The 27,587-nt window shown below is 40.3% G+C and overlaps 1 protein-coding gene across 4 annotated transcripts in view; it reads left to right on the top strand.

Annotated features, from left to right (window-relative positions):
* The window catches only part of milt (trafficking kinesin-binding protein milt), a 281,696-nt gene that overhangs the window by 157,181 nt on the left and 96,928 nt on the right, over positions 1 to 27,587 (top strand). Inside the window, exon 1 of one of the 4 annotated variants that reach the window (XM_083129378.1) lies at positions 10,696 to 10,878. The exons of the other annotated variants lie outside the window; for them this stretch is intronic. The gene's annotated coding sequence lies outside the window, so the exon portion shown is untranslated. Of the gene's footprint in view, positions 1 to 10,695; positions 10,879 to 27,587 lie in introns of those variants that run through there. 4 annotated transcript variants of the gene reach the window in all.

Genomic DNA, 27,587 nt, shown 5'->3' with positions numbered 1-27,587 from the left:
TGTTTAAATCAAAGGTTTTGTACACAGTACGTATTTTATCTTGTTCTTGCACTGAAAAAAACCTCGTGTTAAAGCCAGACGGAGAGTGGTCTCAGGAGGCCCACACCACGTTTTGGTAAATGTTTAACCTCAGTGGTGTTAAAATGGTGTTGATTGCAATCATTTGTCTGTGTTATTTCAACACCACGGAGGTTAAACTTTGACCAAACTCTAATGTTCTAATGTAGACCTCCTGGGATCACCACTCTCTTTGTCGTTTTAACACCAACATTTTTTACGCTGTTTTTCCGAATTGTCAAAATGTTAGTTATCAATCTAGTATATCCAGTATCTATTTTTAATAAAATAAATTAATATGTATGGATTAATTCAACGTAATTCTAGTGACACCCATTTGAGTGCGGGATACTGGTTCCAGTACAATACTTGCTAATGTTTTAAATTTTCAACCAGTTATGATTATTTTTATGATTACTCAAAGAATTAGAAAGTAAAGTATAATGACAGTAGATATAAGTTCTATGAACGCAAACTAATTAACGTTACGAATGTCAAAAATAAATGAGCAGATACATTAACAATTTTGTTCCACTGAATAAGATAAGTAGTCGAGACACTCAGATCAGTGTTTCATGATTATAATACTGCTGGTTCGAATCATCTGTGAGAATGTCTCACGCATGAGGAGTTGCGAATAATTAATTTGTGCAGGTGCACAGAGAACTAAGATTTGCACAGGTATTCTGAAGTTTCGCATGCTTACTGGAACGTTTTATTGCGCACATATATCAATATAGAACTACGTGTTGAGCATTTGCGACGGTTTCGTCGAAGCAATACGAAATGGTAATATTGTGCCAGGACTGGTGTAATTTTCTGCACTCCTGCAGACGAATCCAATTAAACCGACTGTGTTATACATGGGCATTCGGTTAGGATGTGACGGTATGGCAGATTTCGTAAGGGCCTTTGTGAAGTGGATTCCACTGGAGTGGTAAATACCTTGCACGTCAGTGGACCGCATATCTTTTCTTTTTGTGATGCCTTCGTGTAGAAAACCTCTTTTTACAGTTTACGTGGAGATTGTGAGCTGTTCCTCCCACCACGACTGTCATCATCATCATCAGTAATTGCCATCCTGTTTTTATAGCCGGAGTGGCAATGATTTACCCCAAATCATTTTTGCCAGTTCCGCTTATTAATACAGAACGTAAAATTGCAAAATCATGATCCTCTTAGCAGGTCCGACCTACATGTGATGCTCGTTCACAAGTGGTTCAGATGTTCATTACAATTGAAATGTGATGGTGGACTCAGTTCAATTGTTAATTTCGTGTTTGAGTTGTCTAAATGACGTCTTCGCTGTGGAGTGCCGATTAATTCATGTTTCTGCCCCGTTTCCTGCTTTCAATAGAAAATAGATGTGGAGCAGTCGGCAGTTTATCATCTTTGCTATCAAGATATACTTCAGTGCTTTTTGTCGCATTACTTCGTACATCTTTAAGACCTCATGTAAATATTACAGAAATTGTGGTATGGCTCCAAATTAATATTTGATCTAATTAAATAACATCCGTGGTACAGTTGCGAATTTGGAGATAGAAAGAAATTGAAGTGGAATGCGACCCAAGAAGTAACAGTCATCAAGATGTTCTCATTTGAGCATTCCACAAAGTTCGTGATAATCCATCAAAAGAGCACGTCCATCTGCTGATTTCTGGACTATTTTGATTATTTCCAGTTTCTCTTCGATCTTTCTGGGGTGCAATGGTGCTTGGAGATAGTAGTCGGCTACAATCGGCACGGCCTCCCATCAGTTTATAGCCCGGTATACACTTGTTGCAAACCAGCGTATCGTATCCCCGTTTCGTATCAATCATTGATACGATACGGACCCCGATTTGTCGCGTATCATCACTTCGTTCCGTATCATCCACCCTGTAGCATGATTGATACGGGAATGCGATACGGTGGTTCGTTCTTTATATTCAGTCTGGTCTCAAATGACGATTAGTACACCGCAGTAAGTGGCAACAGCCGCATATATTTTAATTAATTACGTTTTATCGAAAAAGAAGTATTGTTGTAGTTCTCCGGATGTTTAGGGTCCCACAGGATTCCATATTTCTTATATATATCAATAAATTGAATAGTATTTTCCTTATCCCACTCCATAATAAAGAAAATTAATTGACAATGGGACGTACTGTCATTCACAGAGCTGATTACACACTGAAGGATAATGCAACGAGGCAACGGAATGCGCGCATGCCCGTCCACACTGCCCCTCCACCGCATATAGTATCCCTCCTTTGATGTGACGGGGGAAAACCGCCAAATGAGCGATCGGATCCGTTGCGTATCTTTTCTCACATTTTGAAACGGAACGTTGCAAGTTTTTTGAAATAAATTGATACGGAACGGAGAAAAGGCCTAGTCAGAGCGACACGTGCAGCTTGCGACACGAAAGATTGCCTTGATTACCGAAGTTTCGCTTCCAAGCGACACGTGTCACTTGCTTCGGTCTGAAATATTCCCTTAGGGGTTACCCTTTCTGAATACACACAAATGTCACGCAGTACGCCCTGTGCTGCCCATTAACCAAAAATGGCAGGAAAGCGAAGTAATATAAAACATTAATCAGACTTTTAAAAGTCTACTTTATACACAAAAAGGTTAATCAGACTGGACCTACAGTTTAAAGTGGGATCCGAACTATGTACCTCCACCGGGTATCGAACCCCACGATTACAAGGCGATGACTTTACCAGTACGCCATCGGGGAGGCCCTATATACCTCTCTGTGCTAATCGCACGATGAGAATGAATGGTGAATTGATGAAATGGAAAAGTTTGACAGTGGGGACGAATGATAAATTAATGAAACAAGTGAAAAACGCTCTATCTTACCGTTCTATCTGAAGGAAGGACTGGCAGGGACAGAACACCGGTAGCTTTGTAGTACAACAGGATGGCAGGAGAAATTCCAAATTACACACGTCAGCTTGCAGTGATGGCATGCCATCTTTCTACAGGCTGATTCTTTTAGTATAGTTTTTTTTTTTTTTTTCAAATTTCAATCTGTCAGTTTAAGTTTATATTTAACATGGACAGAGGGGATTTGCCACTAGGCTATTATAGGCTATAGCCTAAGGGGGCGCACAAAAATGAGACTCCGAATGGGCAGAATTATCAAAGACCATCGACTATTAAAATTCCTTAATGTTGTGATAATAGCAAAATGAAACAACATGGCAAGTCCTTTTACTTGATTATTTCATGAAAGGACTGGCCACATCAACTACAACTGTAACAGGTCCTCCGATCGAAACCCCGAAATTAGAACCGCAGGTTGAGACTGCTCTCAACTCCGGAGAAAAGTATGTGACCCTCCAATTTCCTGCTGTGAGGTAGAATCAACAAGTAAAATGAATCTCTCTGAACCCTAAATGGGGTTAAATTTAACTTCCGTTGACATTGATTACGTCATTCAAAATTTGCCAAAAGAACATGATATCAATAACAAGATTTTTCAAATTCGAAGCGTCTGTACACTAAGTCACGAGGTAAACCACGAAACAGATGTTTTTCAGAAAGTTGCCTGTTAATAATGTAATGATAATGTCGGCAGGGCTCAAAACAAAGAATAGCTTAGCGGCTCAAATGTTATAAATCCCCCTGAACATGGAGCAGCAAGATTGAAGCAACCTGCAAAGTTGCAGTCTCTCTTTGTTTACAGCGAGAACAAGAATCTGTTGTCGCCACTCTACAAAACTTTGTCCTAAAGTACACACCCAAGTCGAGAATATTTATTTTAGTATATGAACCCTGTGTGCTTAGTCTTCGGTCAACACAGCTTCCTGCCTCGAGTACGCAGCAAACCACAACTTGCAAGTAACGCAAGAACTGCATCTCATCGTTTACGTTTTGTGGAAGACACATGACGCGTATGGGCAACGGAGGCGCGTTTGCCTATGTGCGTGCATTCTGCAATAATTTCGGCTGTGCTGCTGTGCGAAGCAACTGAATGGAAACCTGGTTATTTTGCTTCGGGGTCGTGCTTGACGTAATCCCTATTATGTAAGGGCTACTTATTTCTAAGATGGCAACGATTTTATGTCCTTGGATGCCAATCGTTAAGACAGAATAACAGTAGATTTCGCAGCGGATCTCTTCCACCACACCGTCTCTTGACTTTTTTTAGTGTATCCTTAGGGTAAGCGGGGGAAATTGGGAGGTATGTTTTTAAAATCGAAGCTGTGTAGACTCTGATACTTGTTTTAAGACTTTGAACCCAATTTATTATCTTGAGAACCTTCTATTACCATCTCTTAAACACACTTTAATTGTTTTTACCTCTTTATTTTATGCATTAAAAAAAGTAATTTAAAACCCAATTACCCCCATGGGGGTAATTTGGAGGTATACCTAGAACTCACAAGCTATTAGGGCTACAGCCTGTGGACAAAAGGGTGTTAAAAGAAAGTAAAAACTACATTTAAAATATTTTTTTAAAATTGCAAATGTTTTAAAGAAAACTTTGCAGTTTTCTTAAAACTAAATAAATCAATATTATCCCAGTATTCTAGTACTTTGAAAAACCTACTGCTTACAGTTTATATATGTAGGTAAATTATAATTTTGGTACAACCTAGAATTTTTTAGAGTATCGTAAAACTCTGAAAAAGATGTGGGTATTTGGGTGGTAGTTTTCTCCCCTCCTTAAACCCCCCTTTAAAGTGCATGTATTAAAATTTTTAAACATGCTTGATATTCCTTGGAGTATTTTTACTTGTTTTAAGGCTAAAAATGAAACAATTCCCACTTGACAAAAAATTAGTGTTACTTTTAGTTAAGGCAGGACAAACATAGTTTCACTTTTAAAGTCAGAAAAGTGCAGTAGTCGAAACAATATTTTTTTACTCGCTAGAGAATTGAAGCAGAATTCTGAAAAAATACAATTAGTGCCCAATGAATAAAGCTATCATTCCATGCACTAGTTAATTATTGTTTTATGGCAATACGGGAAATTAATAGAAATAAAATAAAATTATATCACTCAATTCCCCCCGCTTACCCTACCTTCTTAGTGTGCTGTGTTTGTCCTGTCCCTTTAGAACCTTTCTCAATAGGCCCTTCACAGCCCTTTTTTTAAACTCTTAAGTTAAGGGTTTTAGATCGTAAGATTTGTCTCGTATACTTCGAAGAGTGGCCACATGTGTCGACGCACCCAAAAACTTTTAACTCCCTCATTCATCCATTCACTAGTGTTTTTTCCGGGTTTCTTTTCAAGAAGCTACAAAATTCTCATTGCATTTAAGTTTTATGTGTATGCATGTATGGTACACTGTTTCATTCCTCATTTTACGTGAAAGTTGCAAAGTTTATATGTGAACACTTTCCCAGGTATGCAATGCTTACATGAAAGAACCCCATTCTTCAACTCAACGACACAAACGCATACACCTTACATTCAAGAGGTTGCAGGTTGTATTCCCGGTGCAGGGACCTTACACGGTGGTTCGGATCTCACTACAAACTGTAGGTCCAGTCCCGATTAGCTCATCTGAGCATAAAGTTGACTTAAACCAAACAAAAGTTCTTTTCATATTCGTGAAAAGTCTGTGGTTGAAAGGGGAAACTCCAGTTGGGACGATTACTGTCTTAACTATAACAAACACACTCAGTCCTCATCAGAAGTGGAGAACGCAATCAGGTCGAGGCAACAAAGTTCTTTTATTTTAAATAATTGATGTCAGTCTCCTTGGCGGAGTATTTACCACAGCGCGCTGCGGCACCAGGTGTCCTGGGTTCGTATCCCGGCCTGGGCATGGGAGTTCTTTCCGAGTGTCCCTTCATCGATTTCATCCCATCATAATTCATCCTGATCTCCGCGATTAGCCAATAGTGGCAGAGAAGAGAAGAAAAATAACCAACCTTTAATAATTGATTTCCCTCTTCAGCTAATGGGAATTCATTTATGAAATTAAATCTGGGAATATCTGCCACGAAAACATATTTCGCTTAGTTTTCGTTTCTCTTGTGCGGGAAATAACCTAATGATTAGATACCACCGGTGAGTTATTGGGGTGGGGCAGGAGAGAAGGGCGTGTCTTCATTCTCAGAGGTGGATGTGCAAACACGCCGTCACTCACAGCAGTGTGTCGCCCTCGGACAAGACACTTTTCATTGGGCTTGCTTCGTGTTAGAATTACGATCCTTTACATTTGATACCTTAGTTTCCTGCTAGATGAGAATTAGATCCTTTTAACGTACTATTCCGGGGACTCGACATACATAGTACCGAAGCGAGACGAGACTTGGCATAGTCACGTATCGCGAAGAAGTCAAGCTATCCCGGTCTCGTCTTCAGTTGCAAGTGCCCTTTTCGCTTTCGGTCTCGAATGGAAGGTTTTGTTCTTGAAAGGAATGTCCTATTGTCGCTTTTGTCTCGAACGGAACGTCTGGCACGAGTCTCATTTTCGAAGGAAAATCTGGTTTAGGTCTCGGTCTCGAAGGAACCGCTTGGTTCTCGTCTCGTTCTCGAAGAGACAGTTTGGTTCTCGTCTGGTTCTCGAAGGGAACATCTGGTTCTCGGTCTCGAAGGGAACGTCTCGTCTCGTCTCTTTCTAGCAGGGACAGCCTGGTTCTCGTCTCTGTATCGAAGGGATCGTTTGGCTCTCGTCTCGGTCTCGAAGGGACCGTCTGGTTCTCGAAGGGACCATTTAGTTTATGCCTGGTTCTCGAAGTGACCATTTAGTTCTCGAAGGGACCATTTAGTTCTCGTATGCTTCTCGAAGGAACCGTTTGGTTCTCGAAGGGACCGTCTGGCCTTCGTCTGGTTCTCGAAGTGACCATTTGGTTCTCGTCGGGATCATCTGGTTCTCGTATGGTACTCGAAGGAACAATTAGGTTTTAGTCTTGTTCTCGATGGAACCATCTGGTTCTTGTCTCTGTCTCGAAGGGAACGTCTCGTGTCGTTTTCGAAGGGACAGCCTGGTTCTCGTCTCGTTCTCGAAGGAGCCGTCTGGTTCTCGTCTCGTTCTCGAAGGAGCCGTCTGGTTCTCGTCTCGTTCTCGAAGGAACCGCCTGGTTGTCGTTTCGTTCTGGAAGGGACTCTCATCTAGATTTCGAAGGAAAGTCTTGGTCTCGAAGATGAGGTTTCATTATCGTCTCGTTCTCGAAGGGACCGTCTCGTTCCCCTCTCGAGATCGAAACACGTTTTGCAAACATTTATTCTTGGACGATTGTATTGCGATTTGATTCAAACATACTGGGAATTTGAGATCGATAAGTGATGAATAATCGATTGTTTCTATCCTTGGAGGAAAGCGCCCTGGTTCAGCTTCCTCTAAATGGAAATCCTGGCTCCAGAGACTAATTATGTTCCCCCTCTTCTTTAATGTTATATTCTCGGAAAGGTGGAGGGCGTTCAAATTGTATTGGATACCAAAATAGATTAGTTGTTGTATCGTTGGGAAGGGAAGCTGCTCTTCTATATACAACACATTCCTTCTTTGCCTCCACCTACCCCCCCCCCCCCAGCATTCTCCACCATATGACCCAGCGTGTTTGAGTCAAAATTAGCCGTCACAGGTTGCAGACTCTTTCTCCATAGCGGAGTGGTTATTTTGATATTTTGCCGATAAATGCATATTCTTCTTTTCTAATAGCATTTTGTAGAAGTTTACACATCTGTGATTAAAATTCACTTTATTAATCAATAGGGAAAGAATTTTAAGGTGCAAAATTATGGTCGGGAAAGGGAAAAAAGGTTCTGAAAATGTTTTAAAAAAGGTGCTGATAAAATGCCTTACTCAATGCTCTCTTTTTCTTCGCCTTCTGTATATAATGCGCGCGGACCGCAGAGAGAACTGTGTATATAATGCGCGCGGACCGCAGAGAGAACTAGTTCTTTCGAATAGCTTTTATTGAAGTTTGTGTTTTCTCTCGCGGGTTTTGCTACATTATCTTGGGAACTATTGGGGCTGAAGTGATTATATTATACCATTTTGTAGCACTCGTTCTGCTCTATACAATGAGACTATAGGATTTTACGTAGCATCTCAATAAGAGTGAAAATCGTTATTTACCTCTCCAATTTTTTAACAAAACATGAATGATGGAGGCGAAAGGTGCTGAATCATCAAAGAGGAGGTTAAAAAATGTGCTAATCTGTATGATAACGGCTGTATTTTTGGAAAGGTGCTGCACCTTAAAATCCTTTCCCTATTAATCAACATAGCTGTCAAAGTTTGTACTGAAAGATCGTTTTTGTCACTTGTCCACAAACCATACATGTACGAAAACAGTTAGTGGGGCATTAGTTCCAGAGAAACAGAGAATAAACTCCAATATTTTAAGAAAATTTGAATGTGGCACATTGTTGACATTGAAATGTGATATAATTTCTACTCAACAATGCCATGGTTCATAGTAATAGTGGAGATGTATTGTTGCAGTAATTCTATGCCGATAAATCATTGTCAAAATAATGACATTTTAGCATCGGGAAAGAGAATTTTTAAAAAATACTGTTCTGGGCCCCTAATTATAGACCTAAGCCGCCCCCCGTGGCGGAGTGGTTAGCACATCGCACTTCGACGCCAGGTGTCCCAGGTTCGAATCCCTGCAAGGGCATTGGTGTTTGTGAGTGTCCATTCATCAATTTCATCATATCATCACTCATCCTTCGCAATTAGCCAAAAGTGGCACAAAAGCGAAGTACAATAAACAGTTATACACCTAAATATCGATCTACCTATATTTCGGAAGCCCGAAGCCCCGTGAGGTGGCACGCGCCTCCTACCACTAACAGCAGCCCTATTCTTGCACAACTCCCTATCTTTAGCAAAGGGTAAATTAACATCAAATTTCAGTAAAATTTAAAACAGTAGATTACGTCTTTGTATTTATCCACAGCTAGATCTTGTGAGATGCCGGGTATTTTTTTCCCGTCGTGTGCATGTCTCCTGTATTGCAGGTAATAATGTGAAAGACGCAGCTGCTCCCTTGAATTATTTCCACGTAGACCTTGTTGGAACTATTATGAATCTGTAACACTTCATGCCATGGTACCAGACCTCCTATTGTTGTTTCTTTGTCCATTGATCCGTGTCGTTGTGCGAGTACTGACGTGAAAGGCGATGTGGAATTTCAGTCCATTCAAACTGTTAACCGATCAAGTCTCCCGAGATTGTGAAGGTCTTATCAGGATATTTCCCCGAGCCAGTTTGGGGACGGACAATGACATTTGGCACCCGTGTTTATGGTAGAAGTCAAATTACTTTCGGAACATCTCCAGCGGGCTACGCGAGTCTGTCTAGCGAGCCTAGTGGGCGTGTAGAACCTGAGCAAGGGGCTTAGCGATAGGTTCTGGGTTGCGATCACGTCTGTGGCTCGCTTGGTTAATTGGCTGCTCGAGAGTTGTGACTCGTTCCGAAGCTTCAAATGCATAACAGCCAAAGATGTTACGGAAATAATCTCCCTCCTACTTATCATTTGCCTAGTTGAAGGCGTGAAACGAAAATTGGGTTTTCGGAATAAGTAGGAGACTAGAATTTGTATCAAAATAAGCGCGAAATCGTAATTAGATACTGGTATATACATGAGATGGTACTTTGATTTTAACAGTTTGAAGCCCACTGCGCAACGTACCTCGATTGCAACTGGAACCCAGGATCCGCTGATTGGAAGACAGCAGCGTAGCCACTACACTTGCGGAGAGTCTCTTATCCAGTGTCAGGACAAGCCTGAAACTATAATAAGTAACCGGCTTCCGTGGCGGAGTGATTAGCACAGCGGGGTTTGAATCGGAATCCCGGTCCGGGCATGGGTGTTTGTGAGTGTCCCTTAATCAATTTCATCATATCATCTCTCATTCTCATCTTCACGATTAGCCAAAAGTGGCCGAAAAGCGAAGTAAAATAAACGAAATCAATCAATCAACGAAACCACTATTGCGTACCGGAATAAACGCTAAACCGCAAGTAAGTATTGGAATAAAAGATAAATAAATTATTGGGTACCGGAATAAGCGCGGAAAATGGTCACCCGGATAATGTGCTAATCATTGCGTACCGGGGTAAGCGTGAAACCAAAATTGGGTAATTAGATAATGCGCGAACCCACTCATGGGTACCGGAATAAGCGCAAAACCATTTATTCTCTAGAGGTATAAACATGAAACCAAAGTTATGTGTCTGAATAAAGCGAAACCACTTATTGAGTTCCTAGATAATGGCGAAACCGCTTATTAAGGACCATAAAGCACGAAACCAATTTTTGGTACCTACCAGGATAGGGGCTAAATCATAAGTATCGAAATAAACGCGATATCACTTATCGGGCATCAGGATAAGCGCGAACCCATAATTTCCAATTAAGTACCGGAATAAATGGGAGAGGAATAACCACGAAGATGATTGTACCTCAATGAAACAACTAGGAAAGGGTTAAACGCGAGGCAGCGTGAAAAATGTGCTTTCACGTCAGTTCTTTTCACAGTTGCACCCGTACAATCGAACCTTGGCACCTTCACGCGTGCGCAAAGATACGTAGACAGATACACAGGAATTCGAAACATGTAGTTCCATCGACGGACGCTAGATGTCAGTGGAGCTGCTGGCGGCGAACGGCCTTGCAAGTACGAGGACATCGAGCTTGGAAGTGTTCCCGCTAGATATCGCCGTCGTCGCCAGTACGTTCATGGCGGAGTGTGTGTGTGTCTGCGGGTAGTGAATTGAGAATTTTGAATCGTCGTAGAATTGCGAAGGACAGGCGTGTCCCACTAATTAACGGAGTGCCGTTTCTTTTAGTGATCGTCGTCACGATGTAGGCTCAATCATCGTGTAAGACTGTTCTGTTGATCGTTGACAGGTAAATATCTGGTCGGTTTCTTTCCTTTTCCTTCACTTGGTCTTGTTTACTTGGTGTGGTGTACGGTTTCTATTAAGAGATTCACTATCTACACACAGCTGTATTTATTTTGAAGGTTCATCATTGGTTGGGTGTGGTCATGCTCGTAATCCTATGCTGCTTGACAATTGTGTTCTTCTTTTCTTGCATTCATTACATCTTGGTATCTATTAGACAGTTACATTAGTCCATGCATGGATTTCTGAATATTTTCATTTAGGAAATGGGCATGGTAGTTTAGTTTAGACCAGGTGCTCGAGGAAAAATATTACTTTAGAAGTTTTACATACATCTTTGAGCTCAAATTGCAAAATCTTTAATATTTGTTGTGCAGCCGTGAGAGATTTCGTTACCTTACTACTTTAGCACAGGGGTTTAACCGAGATCACGTGACCAGAAGGAACCGTATCTGAACGAGAAATTATATTGTTAGCGAATAGTATGGTCACTAGAGCCTCCCCGATGGCGCAGTGGTAGCGTCGTCGCCTGGGGTCCCGGGTTCGATTCCCGGTGGAGGCACGTAGTGGTTCGGATCCCACTTTCAACTGTGGGTCCAGTCCCGATTAGCCTTAATGTGCATAAAGTGGACTTAAAAAACCCAACTCAATCACTATGGTCACTAGCGAAAACTGGCTTTCTCAAATATATTTTCGCATGTTGTGTTTTGAGCCTACAAAGTTTCCGTAAATTTACCCACATGAAACACATAATTTCTCTATTTGTTGTAATTTATGTACATATTCCACTATTGTTTGTTGACTACAAACAAACAAACCACATGTTCAAACATACTTCTCAATATCGTTTGGTTGTGGGAGGGGCAAGTAAGGTATTTTTTTTCAGGGGCCAAACTAGGCATATTTCCGCTCATAAAAGTATTGCCCCCTCAAAAAGCACTCATTCACTTTTGAAGTTATCATGTTCCTGCCACACCATAACATAAATTACTGTGAGGGAGGTGAATGTATGGGTGAAATATATACTTGTAGGTTGACATTCATTTTCCATGGGGGCATGGTCCCCCTTCCCCTCTTCCGGACGCCTATGTCGGCTAACAAGTTTTTGGAAGATGAAAATAAGTTGCCGTGTTCCAAAAAATAACATAGATTCTTATTTATGCCGCAAGATGTCATTCAAACATTTTCGGCCTTGTAAAACGTTCTTTCGGATTTTCTTGAAAAAAAAAAAAATGAAAAGAAAAAAAGAATCGAAAGAAAATATTCACGACAGCTAGTTGAAAATTAAAATACCCTTAACTTCTGCGAACAAGAAGAAATGTGCTCTTTCCCAAAACCAATGTTTTTTTTCTTCTAGTGATATTGATATTTAAAAAAAAAAAGGTAAAGTGTTCCCCTGTGCTTAGCACCACGCCATGAAGGCGTATATATTTATTTTCTCATTTCTTACAATAAAGATACGCGGAATAAAAAAAGCTGATAAAATAAAGGAACACTATAATTATATATTTGCATTATTACTATTAATGTGAATTGTAGCGACAGATCATTTGCTGTTTACAAGAAATCTGCCCCCCCCCCCCCCGACACACCAGTATCTGAATATAATTTCATCCATGATCCATGTCGAGCAATTTACTAAAATGCGTGGTTGAATGGACTCCTTTTTTGTACAATCAACTCTTATCTGATCGAATAAATAAGCGGTTATTGGGGCATATCAAAATGGCTTTTTCTGTTGTCCTGCCTAAAAGTTCAACAAGTTTAACTTGTTTAATCTGTATTCAGATATGCCTCTCTTCTCTGTGAAACTCAATTTTGCTATTGGGCTTGCATTGATTCCTTAGGTTTGGGAATGATTTATCGCACCACACTCGTACACCTTCCTGTTCAAGCGCCGTATTTCGTCTTCTGACGTAAGCACGGAATGCTTCCGTTGTTAGGTTTAAAGCATAAATACACTGCATTTAGCCAGGTTTAAAGCAAAAATACACTACATTTAGCCTAACAAAGAAAGTATGTAGCCTGACGTCAGAAGACGAAATTCGGCACTTGACCAAGAAGGTGTTCGAATTTGCTCCGATAAGTATGACTTTTCATTCAGATCTCATGGATTTCGTAGATGGATCCTCATGGTTTTCGAAGAAGATGATGAATTTAGAGAAAGAAGTATACAACTACAGACCATGGTGCATTATAAGAGATCCTGGGGAACTCTCCCCCCCCTTTCTCCGACCATCTGAAACTATCAATAAATCTCCACCATGATGACCTTCGCAAGAATTTTTTTCTGCGGTGTCACCATGGATAATACTTCAATTGTACAAATAATAATATTTATTATTTTTTATTACACAATAATTATTCTAAACCATTTTATTCCAAATTTATTATTATTTTATCATTTTCAATCTACCAGATGAGTAAATAATTTGCAGAACTGCTTTTCAGTATTTTTTACATTTAATACAGTTAGCGTACTGATTTTTGTTTATTGATTTGACTTATTTTACTTTGATTTTATGTTTCTTCTGCCTAATCGCGAAGATGGGGACACTCATAAAGAACATCCATGGCCAGGCCGGGATTCGAACCTGGGACCCGTAGCGCGATGTGCTAACTACCCCGACACCGTGGCCTGCAATTAGTGTACTGAAAATGCATAGTATTTATATTTTGATTTTACCTTTTTACATACCTCGTTCAAGAAAAAGCTTTAGAAGTTGGGCGGAAATTTTAGTCGTAGAGTTTTTAGAATTTACAACTGTGGAAACATTTACAGCTTGCAATGAATGCAAGAATACGGAAACAACCTGGTTCCGATTTTTCTCGTTGGTTATTCTGTTCCAATACTAGCCAACAACTTTTTTGTTTAGTGTCATTAGTAATAATAGTAAGTCCGTCAGACTTATTGAGTCACTACAAATTTTCTCTTCTTGGATCCTTTCTAAATACATACTTGTATATTTGTTACACACGAGAAATTGGATATATATTGAAATATTTACACATACATACACACATTCCTTTATCAATTTATTATTTTTCTGCGTTGGTAATATATATTACCTTTCTATTCATATTTCATCTTCCCTCCATCATTATTAGTTACCTTGTTAATTATTTTCCTTCATTAGTCTAATGCTGCCATCTACCTTCGACTTTTGGAAACTCTTTTTCCCTTGCACATTGGGTACGTGACAGTCTTCATAAGAGAAGATCGTTAATCTGCCACTGCTAGAATTTTCACAATCAATTAAAACCGCGTGTACAACAAATGCATGTAACGCAAATATTCTCCAGTGCGTGTGCGAGTGAAGACTGTAAGAACTCAATCCTTTTGATCAGCCCTGCGGGGAGTACTTCCGTTTGGTTGGTTGGTTCTTCTCCGTGTGAATACACCGTGCAGGAATATTTTCCCACCAAGTCGAGAAGTATTGTTCCAGTCTTGCCTCTGTGGAATTTGTGTCGAATTCTGCAGTTTCCCTTGCTCTTACGAGATAGTAGCAGTAATTGCAGGAAGATCGAAAAGCCCGCTTCTTGTTGATGTGATCAATCTCATAACTTCCCGTACCATTAATTCACGTTACGAACTGATTAAGTAAATTGTTGTTACTTGTAATATGTAGTGTGTAAAATGTTTTAACTTGATTCCATTGTTTTTCCATATGCGATCATTATAATTATATTATAATTAATAATACTCTTCCTCTGTGTTTTTATTGATTTATTGTATCTCTGACAAGGGTTGGTTGTAAGAACGGGCCCGGCCCATGAGGTATTAATATACGCCTGCATAAATAAATACCATTCTATTCTATTATAATAATAATTAATGTAAGAAATGATATATTTAAACTGTAAGTCCAGTTCCGATTTGCCTTTGTGCATTAATATCAAATCAAGGGTAAAGGGGTTTATGACCGCCACCAACCTCCTCCCCTTCTTGGACACGCCACTGATCTAGAATTAAGTGCAAGGAAGTTAAGTTCTGATCGATGAAAATACGATCGTACCTGTCAAAGAGCACTTAGTACATACTCATTATGTTGAGATGTGTATGCCCGTATCAATTATGAAGCTTGTGAATGTGTGATCAGCGTGTTGTGACTTGTCCCCAAACAACACTAGCGCAGTTGCAAGTATAAACAACATGTTTACATTGATTTAAGATAATTTAAAAATACAAGAAAATTCGATGTTACTGCCGGGATGTGGCATGAAATTGTCACCCTCAATCTTTTAAAAATTCATAATAAGATATGGTAGACTTTCTTGAAAACTACAGAATCTTGGCCGATATTTGCTGACATACTCCGTTTGTTGTCATAACGGAGAAGATAGAAGAATGAACTAAGGACCTCATAGAATTTGCATTAAGTAGCTGAGTAAAACTGGCGACCAAAACAGCGTTCCAGTTATTTCGAGTTAGCTTATTCTGAATATTCTTTCAATGATAGTAGGAAGTGCTTATCGACCATAGGAGACTTTAAGTAGATCGCGGTAACATATAATTGGTAACCTAGGAGACAAACCCATGACGACACATTTCACCTACGTTAGGCCTGTTCAGAATGTTTAACCTTGAAACTTTTATTATGAGAATTGATGTGTTTCAATAAAATGAATCGTTCAGTCTTTCCCGTTGTTTTCTGCGTTCAAAAAATTTGGAAGCGAAGCTATATTTTCCTTATTTTACTTCGCTTTTCTGCCGCCTTTGCTTAATGGCGACGCTGAAGATGAATGGATGAAACAGGGGTGGAAGGTCCAAAAACTGGATAAGGGTAGCAAGAAAAGTTTGCTTTTCCTTGGTGGATGAGGCATAGTGCGGGGGCATAAGTGACAAAAAGTGAGAGGGCAACTGCCCTCATCCCAAGCCCCCCCTAATCGCCGCCACTGTGAATTGAACCGTGACAAAGGAAACTTCTATAAACAGGGATTCGAACCCGGAGATAGGGGTGCCGGGTTTGAATCTCGAGCCGGGCATGGGTGTTCTTTACGAGTGTCAGTCCCTTCATCAATTTTTATTATACCACTCATACTCATCGTCACGATTAGCCAAAAGTGGCAGAAAAGCGAAGTAAAATAAACCAAATAAATCGAACCCGGAGCTTTCGATGCACGTTGCTTTTTGTTTTTTAAATCCACTTTATGCACAGAAAGGCTAGTCGGAACTGGACCTTCAGCTTAAATTGCGGAGCCACTTTGTGCCTCCACCGGCTTTCGAGGCGGGACCCCTTGAATACAAGGCGGCGACGTTACCACTACGCCATTGGGGAGGCCCCGATGCACGTTACCACGGAGGCTTTTTCAGACGTCCATCTGGTCTCGTCCAACATGCTTCCTTTGTGCTATCATTTCCGGTGCATTGGTGATTCAGCTACCATTGCTGTCCTCGTCCTACTCTGAGAATGTGTGGCTTATTTATGTTCATGCCTTTATTTTACTAGGGTGTGGAAGATGAAGTTGTGAAAGTTATGTAGATAGACTTGTCATGTTCACTATTGTTCAGATAAAGTGGCACTTCATCCACTTCAACTGTACAACCTTATGAAATGTACCACTTTATGTGAACATGAGTATACATGTTCTTTCTTTTAAATGCTTGTTGTTCAGTAACTTTCCTTGGAACCTTTGGAATACTGTTATGTAAAGTTTGCTGCATTTTAGCTTAAGATCCATTGCTGATCTACACATACCTTCAAATCTTTAATTAGTGTCCGTATACGTATTTATTACGTTCTGTTTATCATTTCAAACTTAGCTTTGTAGTCTTTTCTACCACTTAGCCTTGGTGTACGAAAATTAGAAAAAATTTAAACCATTACATGAAAAGAGAAATATTGTAAAACAAAGAAAGAAAATATGAAGTTCCAAGAAATATTACATAAAGGAATAATAGTCTATGAAAGTAATATTTGGTGTGCAGACATTAGTTCCTGCGAGTGTCTTTCCACCCATCTGAGGACATTGTCCAACTTCCTCTTCCTTCGTAAACTTGCTTGTGTGGGAAGCATGAATAGAGATATTGAATTTTCATTTGCCGCAGCATTTCTCTACGTTTTTGGCTTCTAGAGGCACGAAACCACTACTTTGCTTTGGGTGTGGACACATTGACAGAAATTGCGTTTAGAAGCTCACTTGGACAGTGTTGTAGCCTTGAGTTCGTTTTCTAAGTAACAGTTGGTACCTCACATAACATTCAGCTGTTTTACACCCGGTCCGGTAATTTTAGTCGCACTTTTAAAGTTCTTATTCCCAACTAGTGTTGTGCGATATCAACTAGACGATATATCGTCACGATATTTTGGCGATATATATAGTATCGACTAAATATCGTCACGGTATTTGGTAATATTCTATATGGTGCCTGTGACGATATTTGGCGATATATAGGCATATATCGTGGAGACGATATATCACCGATATTACGATACGGAAAAAAATATCGTATCGTCTGTGACGATATATCGCGATATCAAATTTCCGATATCGTCCATCCCTAGTTCCAACCAAGAATCGAAGTGCAGTTTTTCAGGCGACAAGCTTTCCATATTACGTGCTTTCCTAAAGCCGTAGGGAATTTTAATTACATTATTGTATAGTAACGCCAACGGTGCAATTAATACAGTTACGGAAGGATCGATAACAATAAAATAAGAAGAAAAATGCACTCCTCTTCAAGGTCTCGTGAAAGTGTCCATTTCTTGCCTACAGTCATGTACGACAGGTAGGAAGTGGGAAAGTAGCTGGAATGTGGAACGAGATCTCCATGAATGGCTGCAGTTGCGGGCAGCTGTCTGAGGACTATTGCCTTTGGCTATGGGTCGACGTTTTTTATTCCCTAAAAGCTCCTGCCAGCGAGCACGCTCTTGCTCTCGGGGGATTTCATGTTTGTTTCAGTCGTAAGAACTTAAATAATTTTAATGCTTCACATTTGGTACTTACTCTCTAGCATTATTAAACCCGTAGGTTTATGCCTGGAGCAACACGCCTTCCATCTGTCCTGGGCAAGATCAATCCATCCTTCAGGTCCATCTCAACGTCATCCCCCTACCTTCGTCTTGGCCTTCCTACAGGTCTCTTACCATCAGGTTTCCCTTAAGAATCCTGTAAACTCCTCTTTCCTCTACCATTCGTACCACATGGCCTGTCCATCAAAGTCTTAACATTTGGTGATAAACATAATTTGATTATTAAACAAAGAAACTACACACACAAAGTTCCACCTGGCATCTAGTAAATGGGTACCCAGGAACCATCCGTTGGAAATGAAAGCGGCCGGAGCTTGGTGGTGATCACATAACCTCCACAAAATGGCCGTGGTTGTCAATGTATGTCACCATACTTCCACATCCCTCCATGTGTCTTCACGCCGTTGTAGTTTGCACGATATGCCAGAGTGGTTAGCACAGCGCTCTGCGACGCCAGGGGTCCCGGAACACCTACTTTTCCCTCAGATTTTCCAGTTTCCAAACTAGATAAAACTTAACGAGAATTTTGATATGTATTTTCACGAGGAACTGAGCCTTTAACAACTTCTTTTACACAAAAGCCTCAAGGCTATCCCTAGAACAAAGGTCATTTCTCTATAGGCTACAAACAAGGTACAATACACTAATTGATCCTCCAGGCTTCCATCTATCTAAGCAGGCTTTCAGAAATGCGTGCATCAAGCAGCTGAAGAGAAATTAATATTTGTTATACCCTTGTTTTATTATTATTGTTTATTTCTTTTATTATTTTTATTGTATTATTCTTGTTACATATGTGTGCGTGCTTCTCATTTGTTAATTTCTATTTTTCTCGCTGTTGATATCCTGATATAAAATGGATCCTCTCTGTATTCAGGATTTCTCAAATAAATAAATAAATAAATATAATCTGTAATTTTATCAGTGTGATCCCAAATTTATTTTTTATTCAAGAACTCATAGTTTTGCACTCATAATTATGAGTGTTCTTTGTGAGTGCCCCGTCATACGTTTCATCATATCATTTATCCTAGGCCTCCTCGGTGGCGTGGCGGTGACCTCATTGCCTTGTAATCAAGGGATCCCGGGTTCAATACCCGGTGGAGGCACACTGCACAGTGGTTCTGATCCCACTTTAAACTGTAGGTCCAGTCCCGATTAGCCTATCTGTGCATAAAGTGGGCTTAAAATAACAGTCAATCAATATAATTTATCCTCATCTTCGCGTTTAGCCAGAAGTGGCAAGAAACAACGTAAAATAAACAATCGATTCAAAGCAATGGCATGAATGGCATGGCATCTTTATCGAACCTCCAAGTACATAAATTATACAATTTTTACAGTTTGATTTAGGGTCTCATACCCAGTATGATAATATACTTTCTGCGTGTTGGTTGTATGTAATGTATTCGGTAAGCCTCAGCACGTTATAAGCTGTTCCTTGATACCGTATAAACGATAGTTTACTACTTGATAGCTAATTGATAGCTGCAGCACAGAACATTAACGTGATACTGCTTTCAGACGCAATTCGCGAAAACTTAATGCATTATGGCCTGGTTTAGCTTCACAAGAAAGTTTGCCTCTCACTTGAGAGCCAAGTTTTGTTCTTTTCTGCAGGTTTCAACCTCGGCTCTTCAGAGAGCAGTTCCGATTAATCGAAAGTGCGCATGGACCTTTATATAGGTTACAGATAAGAAGAGAGTAGCCGGTGCATTTCTCTCCTAGTGAAATGCAGCTGTACGCCGACTATAGTGAAACTACACGGCGTGAAATGCAGTGGGTGTGACGTGCCATGCCTTTCAAGAACTATCATTTGTTCGGTGGAAGTGGTCTTGCAGAAGTAACACGATTGGAAATCGATATCTGGTCTAGTCTTGTTTATGCTGTAGTTCAACCCTTTGACCACTTTCTGCTTGTTGAACCGGCAGATACTGTAAAATTCAGGTTCTGTGATGTCTGCAACGACTGAAATGCAAAATTTGTGCCATTTTATCTTACCATTGTGCCATAAAAGTTAGAGCATTGTCTACCGAGTGCAAAGTAACTGAAAAATGGAAGAACTGACATGGAAACATGAAATGTATTGTTTAAAAAGCCGTTGTTTTCCAACTCTCGAACATCCCTAAATTTGTGCAACGTCGTCACCATGAAATTCTAAACAATAGATCTTATTTCTCCAAACTTTTTTACTTTTGCAGCATTGCAAAAGAAGTTAACTCCTGTGCTGTGGGCTCTTGTTTTGAGGGCACGTGGCAGGACAGGAAACGTGGCGTGATGTGCACCACGCTTTGGCTGTCTCTGCCCAAATTGATTAATGGCTCGGTGAACTTATATTCTGTCCCGGGAATGTATGGAGCAGGCGAACGAAACCAAGTCTTTGCGCAATAGTGACTCGTAAGGACTCGACCAATGAACATGCGAGAAGAGAAGACCGTAGCTACCTGCTGCGCGCACTGCTTTGCTCCGCCCACTCGCGTTCACCCCCTTTCTACCATTATGCGCGGCCTTTGCTCCACAGATTTCGGGAACAGAGTATATACATGATCATTCAAACAGGGAATCGAACCTGGATCTACCGCGTGACAGTGAGATACCCTACCGAGGGGATCACCGCGACTCGAATTTATTTTCACACATCTCTAAAACTCTTGCAATGGCGTTTGTTGTTTCTATCACACTGTTTTTCAGTTCCGTCAGAAGTTGAAGGAATGCAGATAAAAGGCTAGGATCATTGCTAAGATAGGAATTCAAGTGAAACATGTGGAGAAGGTCGTGATTAGAAAGTGGCATGAGAGTGAGAAAATGACATGATTTGCGTCATGGCTAGGGTGTCTGTCTACCAGTCTGGAAAGTCAGGAAATTTACTTTTTTTTCTGGAAAATTAATAGAAATTTAAAAAAATTCACTGTTTTTATTGGAAAATATTTTTTGTAGCAGTGCACTAAAATAGTTTTTTGAACAAACAAAGGAAAAGGGACAAGCAATAAATTTAAAATTTGTTGTGGACAAATTTACTTCAATTTAATATATTGAGTATTGCCAAGAGTTATCGTAGAAATTGCATATTAAATACTCTAGGAAAGACCCAGTAGAAATCGACTACAGTAAAAGTGGCTATTGGAATTTCCCACTTTCTTGTTGCAAAATTTGTGTTGTGTTTGGTAGATATTAGAAATAATACAGATTTTATTACTCAATTTTACTATAATTATGTATTATGCTGTAATTCTTTGTTAACCGTAAGTCAATCCTGCCGTTATCAGTTTTACATGTGAAGTCAGTATTCTAAATACTTGGTTAAGTGGGATTCGAAATAATGACCTCGTCATGCACATATGTAAATACGTGAATTTGCCTAAAAACTTTAGTCTGGAAAATTTTGTGTTTTGGTCTGAAAGAGCAGGGAATTTTGTTTTTACGAAATGATAGTCACCCTGACAGCTTTCGTACATGTTTTACTCATCTTAATCTGCCATCAATTTTCTAATTTATTTGATTGATTTAATTGACGAAAGTTATCACCAAGAAATATACAGTCAACGTCAGTAGCGCAGTGGTTGTTTTGAAACACTGTAAAATCAGGTATCGAAGAGGTAACTTTCCACCTTGCCTTCCATGAGTGGAGACAGAAGTGCCAAAATTTTGGAAGTATTACTGTGGGAGGCACTCATTACCCTATTCACATGGGTATCAACAGCGTCGGTGCATAAGTAAGTCACTAGCACCGGTGAATACGATATTACTTTCACAGCTGTACCTCTCTTTGGTTATAAATCATTGTGAAACACAAGTTTCATTGTATGGAAAGTAAACAACAGAAACACCCATTCGGATGCGCCTTATCGTTTGGCATACAAATCAATTCTGACAGTTTTTCTCCGCGGTACGCCCCTGCCACTGTCGCTTCTGACATTATTTTTATTGTGGTGATGAGAAGTGATTGTTTGTTGTTGTCGAACAAAGATCGTCGACGAGGAATTTTTCACATGGAACCCGGAGTAACTTATAGAAAAAGAAACTCTCTTGTTGTTTGGTTGAAACGTAAAGAGCAGGATGGTAGAGAATGTTCTCACGTTGCGTTATGGCTCCACATTTTGCCTCTGTGATAATGTAACTCTCACTATCCCAAGTGGGGAAATCTGGTTGGGTCTTAACCCAAGAAACAAACCGCATAAGTACTATAGGTTGTAGGTGACGTACTTGAATCGTCCTTTTGTTTTTCAAAGACAGTCGTTATAGCAACATTATTTTTTTTAGTCGACTATTTCTGGACTTGAGATTGGAAGATGCTACATCACAGTAGCAGAGCTGCCGGCCCCCCGTGCCTAGAGGCAGAGCTGCCGGCCCCCCGTGGCGGAGTGGTTTGCACATCACGCTAGGGGTCCCGGGTTCGAATCCCGCCCTGGGCATGGATGTTTGCGAGTGTCCATTCATCACTCATCCCCATCTTCGCAAATTAGCCAAAAGTGGCACAAAAGCGAAGTAAAATAAAGCAAATCAATAAATAAATAAAACTAGAGGCAGAGTTGGATCAAGGGGTTAGTGGTGTATATTTGTAACTTTCAAAACTGCTCCCAAATCAGGAAATCCAAAGTAGTGTGAGAAATTGACGGGTTTTTGCATATTATATTGTTTCCCTCCACTTTTTTCCTCAAAATTTCAGTAACTTTTTTTAAAATTTGTTTTTAAGCCCCCTTTATGCACAAAAAGGTTAATCGTTACTGGACCCATACTGTTTAAAGTGTGATCCTCCAATGGATATCGAACTCGGAACCTCTTGATTACAAGGCGACCACGTTACCACATACACCGGGGAGGCATGTGAATTCAGTAACAAAAGGAACGTAGTAACATGTGTGTGACAATTTAGGTGAACTACATGGTCAGTGCCGACATTTCTTTTATGTTTATGCTATGCAAGTCTTACAGTTAATATTTTCATGGGTGGATTAAATGATAATCACATTGCGATTTGTAATTTTTTTATACGTACTTTTCATAATATCCCTAAATGTGAATTTTTAAAGTAGTTTTAAATTCTTCTAAAGACAAGGTAGCCTACTGCTTTACTCTGATGGACTGGACTGAAAACAGTATGTAGAGTTAGATTACTTTAGTTACATATGCAGCTGTTCTGCATTTGGAGCTTGAGAGCGAGTCACTATCCCGAAGCCCTCCAATGAACAAGTGAGCGGATGACGTCATCCTCAACTCCACACCTATCGCTAACGCTATTGGTGACGCTCCACACCAATGGTAGGCTCACTAGCTGGACTGTGCGGTCAGCCGAAGATGTTTCGAAAATAATCCGAAAATGCCTTTATGTATGGTGCATCTGTACTGATATTCTTAATGGTACGTGCCTCTCGCTTTTTCTACATTAAATTACATTCTTTCGGTTAATACGGTGGCAGTTATAACTTGTTTTCTCTCGATTCAGAAGCTTGAGAACAAGAAATGCTGTTCTCGTCTTTCCAGCTTCGTCATGCAACACAGAGTAAAACTTGTATGGTAATTGTGAATCCATTCATTCTTTTCCAACTTCGCGTTCGTGTGATTATCTTCGCATAGCTTCCCGTCAAAAATTACACATGTCGGACACGCAGAGGCACGTTACATGTCATTGCCATGAATTCCAGACAGACGATAAGTATGCATGACTTATGGAACTACCGCACACTGTAACGATGACAAGCCTTGGGTTACATTGATTGGTCCATTTTACTGCATTGATTTTCGGTATTAAATTTCAATGATCACAGCATACTATAGATAGGAACCTCAGTCTTTTGGAATCGTGCTAACAGTGGAAAGTATTGTTGCAAGAAAGGGGTTATACATCTAATTGATTAAATAAAATACGTTAACATATTTTTATGCATAGTGTCTCGCAAATTATTGTCTTTTTAAAAATATTTCTCGCGAATTTTGATATTTTTTGTGCTTATGTAGCGAGAAATGCCGCCAAAATAGGAAATTCTGCACACATGAATTCTTGAAGTCGTGTCTCGTTTCCTGATGAAAGTTTGTTTGCCTTATTTTTGTACGATACCATTCTTTTACTATTTTTTCTTTAGTTTTTGCTAGCAGTGCAAGGAGTGACCCGAATTCATTTATGCAGGCTGACCCGAATTTATTTATGCAGGCTTTTCCTTTTTAACTAAATCTTTTAGTTCATGGCGTACAATAAAAAAGTGCCTGTGAAACAAATGTTAAAATTTTAACTAGGTTAACTGACACTTTTCATGCCCATTAACTTTGCAATCAAGGTACAAAATGCCACATGTATCTCGCAGAATATAATGTAATGTATGCGTATGAAGTTCCAAGAGGTTATTATTTTTTTAAAATTTGGCAAATCTGTCACTCAAGTTCCTTAGTGAGTACCAAAGGCTAAGAATATACATGGTTTGATGCTTTTGAAAACTTAAACTTCGTGGACAAAGTAGGGTCCATCACTATAGGTTATACAAAATATCTAATTATATTATGTTCCAGTAGTGTGTGGAGTAACACCGATCATAATGGTAGAGAAGGGGAAAAGGCGAGTGAGCGGAGAAAAGCAGTGCGTTCTGCTGCAAACGGCTAATAGCTGTATCCGCTTTTTCCCTTCTCGTGCTTTCATTGGTCGAGCCCTCTCGAGTCGCAACTTGCGCAGAGGACTTGTTTTCGTTCGCTTCCGTCACAAGGACTCCTGCGATAGAGTATAACGCGCTATCTAGAGGCGGCAAGATTAGAAACTTGGATCCCGATTCACAGACCCGATTTTTTTTTTTTTTTTACCACGTCAGCAGGGTTGAAAATTGGACCCGGATCTCTATTTGGCCACCTTCACCGTACTAAACAGTATACGAACGAACTAACACGTAACCAAAGGTAATTCCTTAAATGCGTCGTAGAAGTAATGGAACTAGCTGAACAGGCTGGGCAACGCAAACTTTTTATCTTTATCCCATGTCTTTCCAGTTGTCGCTGTTCTCCTTCGCAGTGACGTAACCGGGACGTCCTTGTCGGATACGAGGCAATATTGACAATGTACACTTTGAAGGAAGAAGCGTTGTGTACATAACCATCTCTTCTTGGTCGACAGAGAGCTTTCAATTTACTGGCTGCAGTGGGTAAAGGAAATCATTATTTAGCTGGTCGAAGCCATTAAATGCCTTGCAACCATGACTGCGAGGCCCTTGAACCAATCGCGAATTCGAAGAGTCTGTTATTTTACCTCCATTTTGGGAGGTTTTATTCCAAGTTTTCTTCAAATTGCGTTTCTTTAATTAAATTTTAGGATTTGATTTTAAATCATTATACAAAGCACGATACAAGTAGTACTTTTGTAGAGCGGGGCGTAAGGATTGACCTTCTGATAGAGGTCTGCACGGGCCTAAATTGTAAGGCCCGAGTCCGGCCCGGCCCGAGGAAATAAAACCCGAACCCGACCCGAGTCCAATAATAAGTAAACATGAGCCCGGCCCGAGCCCGAAAACATAATTAAAATTACTTTCCAATTCAGCATTTGAAAAAAAAAAATGGGCACTGTTGTACTTCGGTAACTAGCTGTTATAAAAAAATGTATTCTCATTTTCGAAGTAAACCATAATTTCAATAATTAAAAATTATTTTTCGATGACAATATTCGCTAACAAAATAGCCACGAGGCCCGGGCCCGACCCGAGCCCGAGAAGTTCTGGTTATTTATGGCCCGAGTCCGGCCCGCGGGCCGGGCCGGGCCTAGGCCCGAGGGCCTGGCCCGAGCCCGTGCAGACCTCTACCTTCTGAGAAGGCACCCAAGAGCCAATCTGTTTCACGTAACAGCAGTCTTGCAGGCCAACGAGGCTTTGATGCCTGGATACACAAAAAGTACAATCCACTGTTGTCCTACTTGTGATGATCAAAGCCGGATATAATTTTATCCGGATATCGGATAGTTTTGTCGTGTGTATCTGTTTTACAGGCTATCCATATATTCCTTTATTCGTCATTTTCTTATTTCACTGGGACTTCCCCGATGGCTTAGTGGCAACGTCTTTGCCGTATATCAAGGCACTGGGTTCGATACCCGGTGGAGGCACATAACACAGTAGTTCGGATCCTACTTTAAACTGTAGGCCCAGTCCCGATTAGCCTTTCTGTGCATAAAGTGACCTTAAAACACCAACTCAGTCAATCAATCATTCGTATTTCACAATACAGATTTTCTACAGATCTGTTCTCTCAGAGTTATCCGGATATTCGGATAGTGTTTTAATTTCAATCCAGAGATTACATAGCACTCTGTAATTATTTGGGTATACCTGTTTACACAAGGTTCTTGAGCTACCTCTCTGGACTGAATGTTGTAGAGCTTATATCCACATTTATTTAAACCCTCGTGCACACCGATAAAGAATGGCAACTTGACTAATTATTACTTGTATTTGCACTTTGAATATGTAATACCTGAGGATGTCTCTTCATGAATCAGTTGTTCAGTCTCTTAGGGAAAGTTCGAGTCTTTCTAGTGAAGTACCTACAAGTCACATACGGAAGTGCTATTCTACACAATTTGCAATGTTGACCTAGATGTAGTGTCTGCTTCCGTAAAGTGCATCTCACTGTACACAAGAGTTTTCCACAATACAACACTCATTTTACTCACGCTATGTAAGATCGCGTCATCCCAACGCGTAATGATAGAAGGATGCAGATGTAATACCTGACCAATCACCGTGTAGCTCGCTCCGTTTTATACCGTTTGAGGTTGGAGAGAAACGAAAATGCCAGTGGGCTACAGGATCATCAGGACAAATCTGTTACCTAATAGAACCCACGGAACTCCCCAGCGAAGTGACACTACAACGTCAGGGGTCCTGAGTTCCAATCCCGGCATGGGTGTTCATTCTTGGTTCGAAAATATGAAAATAGCAACGAACAGTTTGCCTGGTATTATATTTGCATACGGCTATACGAAGCACCTGTACTAATAAATCGCCAGCCCCTTGGCTGCAAATTCCTCGCGAAATCTACACCATAAAATACTGTATATGCAGCTGAGTTACCACCAAAAGTGATGTAGGGGTGTAAGGGGTACCTTCCACGTAGGCGCCCAAAGGTCAACATCACTTCCACGTAGTACACCTTGGACTGAAGACTAACGAGGCTCTGGCGACTGGCACTATGGCCAGTATAATTTTTTGTGTTGTCCTGTTTTTTTGTCCTTGTGTGTGCTGAGTGCCCGTTTACAGCCTCAGCTTTTAACAGAAGTCAGAAGATTTTAAGATTTTTAGTTATGCAATGTTAGAGTTGTTATTTGTAATTATAAGGGGCTGGCCCCCGTATAATGTGAAGGGTTCAAAATAGCCTAAGTGCTGACGCACCCAAAATTTTAAATTCAAATTCAAAAGTGATGTAACACCCTAATTGCCACCAAAAGAGATGTAACACCCTAATTGCCACCAAAAGAGATGTAACACCCTAATTACCACCAAAAGAGATGTAACACCCTAATTACCACCAAAAGAGATGTAACACCCTAATTGGTGTACCACAACACCTATTCGAATGTTGAAAGCCTCCATGTTTGGTATGGCTTGATTGATTGTTTGATTTGGTGTTTTAAGTTCACTTTATGTACAGTAAGTCTAATTGGGACTGGACCTACAGTTTAAAGTGTGATCCGAACCACTTGTGTTGTTTGGTATGGCTTGAGACGAAAAGTTGTAACGACACCAAAGAGTGTGCTATACAGCGCCAATTCCAC

This window comes from Lepisma saccharinum, chromosome 1 (assembly GCF_977018435.1).
Source record: "Lepisma saccharinum chromosome 1, izLepSacc3.1, whole genome shotgun sequence".
Classification (NCBI taxonomy): domain Eukaryota; kingdom Metazoa; phylum Arthropoda; class Insecta; order Zygentoma; family Lepismatidae; genus Lepisma; species Lepisma saccharinum.
Note: the sequence above shows the minus strand (reverse complement) of the source record. Positions and strands in the feature narration are given on the sequence as shown.